The sequence below is a fragment of the Amaranthus tricolor genome, chromosome 2, assembly GCF_026212465.1.
Source record: "Amaranthus tricolor cultivar Red isolate AtriRed21 chromosome 2, ASM2621246v1, whole genome shotgun sequence".
NCBI classification, from domain to species: Eukaryota; Viridiplantae; Streptophyta; class Magnoliopsida; order Caryophyllales; family Amaranthaceae; genus Amaranthus; species Amaranthus tricolor.
Window position 1 is genome coordinate 30264829 of NC_080048.1, and position 7982 is coordinate 30272810.

The window sequence follows — 7982 nt, forward strand, 5'->3', positions numbered from 1 at the left end:
CAACCTTCTGGATGTGCTCGATTTCGAATATATGATTTTAATGTTCGGAGATACCTAATTGAATAAGACATGTTATGTTAGTATTTGAATAATTGACAAACATGCATGAGTATATTTCTTAAAGAAAAAGTATACCTCTCAATAGGATACATCCACCGATATCGAACTGGTCCAGCAATTTTTGCCTCAGTTGCCAGATGTACAACTAAATGCACCATAACATCAAAAAAAGCCGGTGGAAATATCATTTCCAACTTGCATAAGGTGTAAGGAATTTTTTTTTCAAGTTCTTCCAATTGACCAACACTTATGTTTTTAGAGCAAAGGTCTCGAAAAAAAAACTTAGTTCAACCAAAGGGTCATAAACCTCTTTAGGTAAAAACCCACGAAGTGCAAGGGGAAGCAACTGCTCAATAAAAACATGATGGTCATGGCTCTTCAAACATGATATCTTTTTTCCATTATCTTTAACACAACGAGAAATGTTTGATAGATATCCATCGGGAGATTTCATTTTTGCAAACATACGACATATGGCAACCTTGGCATTTGACCTCAATGTATATATAGCAATAGGAACACGCACCTTACCATCAACCACTTTAGGATGCAACTTATCTCAGATTTTCATCTTCACCAAATCCAATCGAGCCTTCAAAGTATCTTTGTTTTTGCCTTGTATGCTCATTGAAGTACCCAAGATATTATCAGAGACATTTTTCTCAATATGCATAACATCCAAGTTATGACGAATTTTTAATTTCCTCCAATAAGGCAAGCTAAAGAAAATGCTTTTCTTTTTCCTCCCAAACAAGCTATTAGAAGCATCCCTTTTTCTTTTGTTCCCTACAATCTTCCCATATTTTGCTTGTGAGAATCGACTATAATGTTGTAATACATCATCCCCACTCAATGGAACTGGTGCAACACCTTTTTCAATTTTACCGTCAAAAGAATTGGCATCATTTCTCCACTTATGATTCATTGGAAGCCAACGTCGATACCCTAAATAACCACCCTTATGCATCAACGAAGTCCGTTTAGTTTCCTTATGACAACATGGACAAGCGTAATAACCTTTGGTAGACCATCCAGAAAAATCTGCATACGCAGGAAAGTCATTGATAGTCCACAGTAGTGATGCACGCAAGATGAAATTTGTTTTAGAGTAAGCATCATAGGTTTCAACACCAACTTCCCAAAGCTCCTTTAACTCCTCAATAAGTGGTTGGAGCTAGACGTCCATATTAATTCCAGGACTTGTTGGACCTGGTACTAGTAAAGATAGCATAAATGAATAAGGTTTCATGCATAACCAAGGAGGAAAATTATAAGGGATAAGAACCACTGGCCATATGCTATGTTGTGAATTATTGAAAGGCTGAAAGCCATCACAAGCTAGTCCAAGTCTAACATTTCGCACCTCTTTAGCAAATTCACTATACTCTTCATCAAATGATTTCCATGCAAAGGAGTCAGATGGATGTCTCATTGTATCATCCAACCCACTCGCATTGTCATCCTCCAAAAAGGTATCATCCTCCTCTTCCCTAGAAAGGGCATCATCATCTATAATCCTATCACAATCATTCACTTTAGTTGCATCCCTTTCTTTGTGCCAACGCATGTCTTTGGATGTCTTTCTACTCATGTACAACCTTTGTAGCCTAGGCTTCAATGGAAAATATCTTAGCACTTTTCTAGAAACCTTTACCCCCTTAGAAGAGCCTTCCTTTTCTTGTTTCCACCTTGATAAACCACAAGTGGGACACTCAATCAATTTTTCATGGTCTTTCCAATAAAGAATACAATCATTTTCACAAGCATCAATCTTATAATAATCAAGGCCCAAGTCTTTAATGAGTTTCTTAGCCTCGTAATAAGAAGTTGGAAGGTAAGCGCCATAGCCTTGACGTTCTAATTGGAGTAAACTATCAAAAGACTTATCAGACCAATTATTCAAAACCTTTAAATGTAATAATTTAACAATATAGGACAACTTAGATATTGTTGTGCCATGCATTGTTAATGGTTCTTGGTACTCCTCTAAAAGTTTAAAAAACTTTTTTGCATTTGCATTAGGTTTCTCATACTCCTCAACATTATTTAAAGCCTCTTCAGCACTCCCAACATTCATAGCACCAACTCCACATGCATCTTGCAACATTGTGAAACCACTATCAGTGTCATTGGACTCATTAACATCATCCCCTTCACTTGATTCAACTAATTCTTCCCCGTGAAGTTCCCAAAATGTGTACTTCTCATACATTCCCCTCTTAAGCAAGTCTAATCTTACATCACATTTTGTTTTAAGAAATATATTGCGACAACAATTACAAGGACACCTAATAGTAGTACTATCTCGATCATCTTCTCTTACTTTGGAAAGAGAAAAATTTAGAAACTCATCAACACCATTTACATAATCAATAGATGAACGATCTTTTACTTTGACCCATGCCTTATTCAAAATCATTTCCTATATTTAAAGTTTATAATAATTAGATTATATAACATTCAATAATATCACCAAGAACTCCTTATAATATTGTTAACAATTAATACAAGAACAAGAACAATTTAACAACTTGTAGAAGAATTTAATTTCGAGTTGTTCGTAGAACAATTTAACGATTCAAAAAGAACAAGAACAATTTAAATTTTTGAAAGAAACACAAGAACAATTTAACAACTTCAATAACAATTTAACCACGATGTGAAAGGGAATTTTAACTTTAAGTTGTTTAAAGAACAATTTAACAATAAAAACAAGAACAAAGATTACCATTTGTTCCAATGTATGCGTGACAAATCAATTTAGAAAATATTTTCAATACATGACAAATCAACTTAGACAAAACAACTTGAATAAACAAGAACAATTTAAGAAGTTCACATGAACCATTTTACTAGGCTTCATGTTAATCTAAAACAAATAAACTAAAAATCTTTTCCCTCATCAAGTATGTATCATCACAATCGCAAAAAATGAGTTCTTTTGCTTCAATTTGAAAAGAAAAATCTAATTCCACCATGACATCAAAACCTTACACAGTGAAATCATAGGCCAAAAACTTACTTTTGCTTTAATCTTATCATCTAGAACTTCAATTTTGAAGTAACTCCATCAATTTTTCTTAGCATTACTTTGAAAGAATCTCACATTTTCATATATTATCCATATAAATCAAAAGCAATCTCACCTTATTCAAGAAACAGTGTAAATCCAAAAAACCGTAAGTAATTTCCAATACAAAAAAACACACAAACATAAACCCCAAAAAACGCAAGTAATTAAGCCCTCAAGATCTAATTGTAAATCCTCAGTGGCAAAGAAAAAGGTTAATCTATGTCATGAAATACAACCCAACATTTCAATATCATGAAATACACATACATAAATCTGATAATTAGTACACAGCCCAACAAAAAGGCGAACTCTTGTTCCTTCGCACTGCCAAGACTGAAAATACGTACAACCCAACATTTCAAACTAATGAAATACACATACATTAATCTGATAATTACAACAAAGCCCAAGAAATTCAAAGAACAACCCATAAATTGAAAACAACAAGAAATAAGAACAAGAAATTTAAAGAAAACGAAAGGCAAAAAAAAAATAAAACTACCTGTCGTGGGTTCAGAGGCGGTTGAAGGGCAGCGTAGCGGCAGCACCGGTGTGCAGAAGGCGGCTGAAACTCCGGCGTGCAGGCGGCAGACGCTTCGATGTGCAGGCAGCAATCGCTTACCTCCGGTGTGCGGGATTAGGGCTTGTGAGGGAATCGGGTTTGTGAGGGAATGGTATGCGCGCCGTTTGGAGATTCTGAAATTTCGAGGGAGGGAATGGATTATGAGGGATTGGGGTTCAGTTTTGAGAGGGAAATAAAAAAAATTATTAGTTTAAGGTTTTTTGCAACGACTTTATTGTATCTGTATATTTAAATATTTTTCGCAACAATATATACTGTTACGAATTATTTATTTAATTTTAACAACAATATTTTAAGGCGTGGGGAAATTAATTTTTTTTATGGCAACGATTATTTAGCAACAACAACGGATTTTGCAACAACTTGTATTTTTCGCAACGAAAAAAATATAGTCGTTGCTAAAACTTGTTGCTAAAAACAAGTTTTCTTGTAGTGATACTTGAAAAAACATAAGCAAGAATAAATATTACAATTGACTTTAAAATAACGTAATGTAATATTAGTACATGTATTTTGGGTTTTGGCCATGTCCTCTACAACTTAAATCTTAAAATTAAGCCTCTGATGACAAGCTTATTTCAATTATATGCAAACCTTAAACATTATTGCTGTATTCGACAATTATATGCAAATCCCTAAATTTTATTAAAATTGATTAATTGTTACAATTCATACTCACCTCTTGTATTATCAATTCTTATGATTCCATTTTAGTTAGTGATAATCTGAAATGTATTTTAAAAATTCATAATTTGCTTGAATTATGGTCAACATAGTAAATATAAAAACTCATAACCAAATTGAAATCAATAACCATTGTAGGAAATAGCAAATAATAAATAAGTTTTTGAATTAGTAAATGTTGCTTCTTTATTTTTAGGCGAGTTTGTTAGGGTTTCATACGGTAGTTTGTTAGACTTTTTATATAAATATATGGTTATGTAATTGTAGAATTAAGTTTTAATAAAAACACAAAAACAAAATTTAGAACTTCTTAAAATCTTGTTTCTTATGTATCGTTAATTAAAGAACAACTGAAAATAAAACATTTGAAAAAAGTACACATACCTCCATTGCACAATCAAAAAATCTTCAATTAAATTTGGCAAAATTACCCTGAATAATACGAACTTTCACTGATTTTCCGATAATAATATGAACTTTCAATTAACCATGAATAATACGAACTTTGATATGTGTTTTCCACTGTTATACCTGACCGATTTATAACCGGGAAAAAAGGTCACTTCATCAGTTTCATGGTACTGGACAGCAGCCTTCATCTTCTTCATTTCCTCACTTTGCTCTTCTTCAAAAAATGACATCTTATCTAGGTCTATGGAGATGGTTTTACATATCCCATACACATACTCAAACCCCAGAAGTCCTTTTTTTAATACCCCATCATACCAAAACTTCAAAGTAATTGAATCATTTAAATTAGCCTAAAAACAAGCAAAAAACACTAAATTACATCCATTTTCGAGTGTACAAACGTTTTTAATTAACATCAAACAATAATAATTTATGGATTGAGAAAATAGAAACAAAATTCCATCCATTTTCGAGTAATTGGACACAGAATTTCATCCATTTTCAACAAAATGGATACAAACCCTAATTTTTGGGATTAAAACAAAATTTAGGGATAAATATTGCAATTGAGAAGAATAAGCTAACCATGAATGAGATGATATCTTTGTAGTTGATGCGTGAGAACGAGAGAGAATCAATGGAAATCAGTGAATGTTTGTGAAGAGGGAGAAGCAGCAGCGTGAGGAAGATCCTGGTACTGCGTTTTTCAATTTCTTTTCCTTAATTTTATCAGAAAAAAAATTAAAAAAAGAGCTCAGCACATTTACCGGTTACAGGTAAATTAGTATACCAGCGGAAAACACATGTCAAAGTTCTTATTATTCATGATTAGTTGACAGTTCGTATTATTGTTGGGAAATCAGTGAAAATTCGTATTATTCAGGGTAATTTTTCCATTAAATTTCTCCTTGTTAAAGATCATCAAAACGAAACTGAAGTTTCAATTAAGAAGTTTTAGTGAAAGAGAGGCTCAATGATCGATTGCTAGGGTGAAGGAATGAAATAACTTTATGAATTCTATTTTGGTGGGTAAAAGTTTCAATTAAAATATAATTTTTGTTTATATTTTCTTTCGATAGGTAGTTAAGAGGTTTGAAACTTTCAAACCACAATCAAATAACTCTATTTAATTGTTTTTCTAAATAAACACAAGTTTGAAAAATAAGTTTTAGTGAATCCCTAAGTGAGTAATTTTTTTCTTATCTAAAACTGAATAGGCAAATCATTCAATAAGTATAGGATCTAGAGATTATTATATAATATTTTCCTTTTTCTTTATTGTTCTTATACTTTAATTCTCAAATGTTACGTTAGGCCTAATTAAGTGTAACAGCAGCGGCAATCTCGATACATAATTAACATATAATAATAATGTTTAATGCAAAAATATTGCGGGAGTCTCAATATGCCGAACTATTAAAAAACTTTAAATCATAAAAACTGAAACTGTTTAAAACAAAAGTAAAATATTACATCTGATAAGAAATATTGTTTTGTCAAAATGAAAAAAAAATACATCATCATCAAGTCATCAATAAAGATACAAAAAGCAGCTAAGTTCTCGATAAATAGCAATTACTGCGGTCTGGATTAGAACTTGAACTAAATCTTGCAAAATGCTGCCATCTAGAGCTGTTCAAAACAAACCCGACCCGAAAATCCGACCCGAAATCGAAAATTATCCGACCCGAAAAAATGTAAGTTTTTTAGGTTTACCGAACCGCAATTACCCGAATCGATACTTCACTCGAACTGTTTGATAACCAAAAAGGGCAAAATCGAACTCGAAATGCAACCGAATTTTATAACCGACATATAAACCTTAACCGATGTTACCCGAACTAAACAGTGATCGACCCGAGTCAAATCCGACCCGAATCATGCACGTAACCGAATGTAACCTGACTAAAATCGATTAAGATCGAACTGTTTTTAACCCGAACTGATACAAACCCGATCGATTATTAATTGAATTGTTTTTAACCCGAACTGATACAAACCCGAACTGATTGTAAATCGAACTGTTATAAATCCGAATCAAATTTTCACCTAATTTTAGCAAATTAAGTCCAATTTGATCTGCCTATTAGGGCTGCCAAAAGCTGACCCGACCTGCTAACCTGATCTGAAACCGACTCGAAATTAGCGGATTTGGGTTTAAATTTTTGACCCAATTAATTAAATGGGTTAACCCGAACTAATCTGTTTATTAAATGGGTTAGGTTCAGGTTGAATATTTAAACCCGAAAAAAACCGATTTAACCCATTTATTAAATTTAAGACAGATCAACATTTGCCAAATACTTCGTAAAACTAAGATAATACCAATTACCATGTATTGAGGGATTTGTCAGCTGATGATGACTTTCAATAAGAAAGAAAGTTGTCCCACATCGGCTAAGAGATTTGTCAGCTGAAGATGACTTTCAATAACAAAGGAAGTTGTCCCACATCGGCTATGAAAGATACTAATAAAAGAAAAATTCTTTAAATCACTTCCACAGATCTCATACCAACTTACGCAGCCACGCCGTGAGCACAAAGCGAACTATTCTTTCGCCTTTTACTAAAGAATACCGTGTGCTCACTGCATTAAGTGGCATACGTTTATTTTTGAAGGAAGCCATTAAGGTTAAATGGGTCAAATGACCTGAAATATATGAATTTAATGACCTAAAAAAAAGTAGGTTAAATGGGTCATTAGCAGGTTGATCCGATCTGCTACAGATCAGGTCGGGGTTTCAATTTATGACCCATTAATTAAATGGGTCAAGTTCGGGTTAAGGGTTTATTGACCCATTTATATATGATCCGAACCTAAAAATGATCCAACCTGACCTGTTTGACACCCCTATCTGATAAAACAATCGGTAATTATTTTTTGTAAGTAAATGAGCATACATCAATTAAAAACCTGACTATTAACTTATTTCGATATTGACCCGATCAATAGTTATCCGTAACCGATAACTACTCGAAAAATAAAGCTCGAACCCGATCTGTACCCGAAACAACTGAACCAATTAGTAATCGATGACAACCCGAGACCGATTGACACTCGACACGAACTTCAACCGACACCGAACTGATGCTAACCCGATAGCTTGAATAACCGATCTTTAACCGAACCGTGACTAACCGACTGGAACCGAGTGTGACCCGTTGTAACAC

At 33.3% G+C, this 7982-nt stretch overlaps 1 non-coding gene across 1 annotated transcript; it reads left to right on the forward strand.

The window, feature by feature from the left end:
- The first annotated feature begins 7334 nt into the window (after positions 1–7334).
- Positions 7335–7453, forward strand: LOC130807074 (U5 spliceosomal RNA). The gene has a single exon (XR_009040448.1). It is a non-coding gene; the product is annotated as a U5 spliceosomal RNA (small nuclear RNA).
- The last annotated feature ends 529 nt before the right edge of the window (positions 7454–7982 follow it).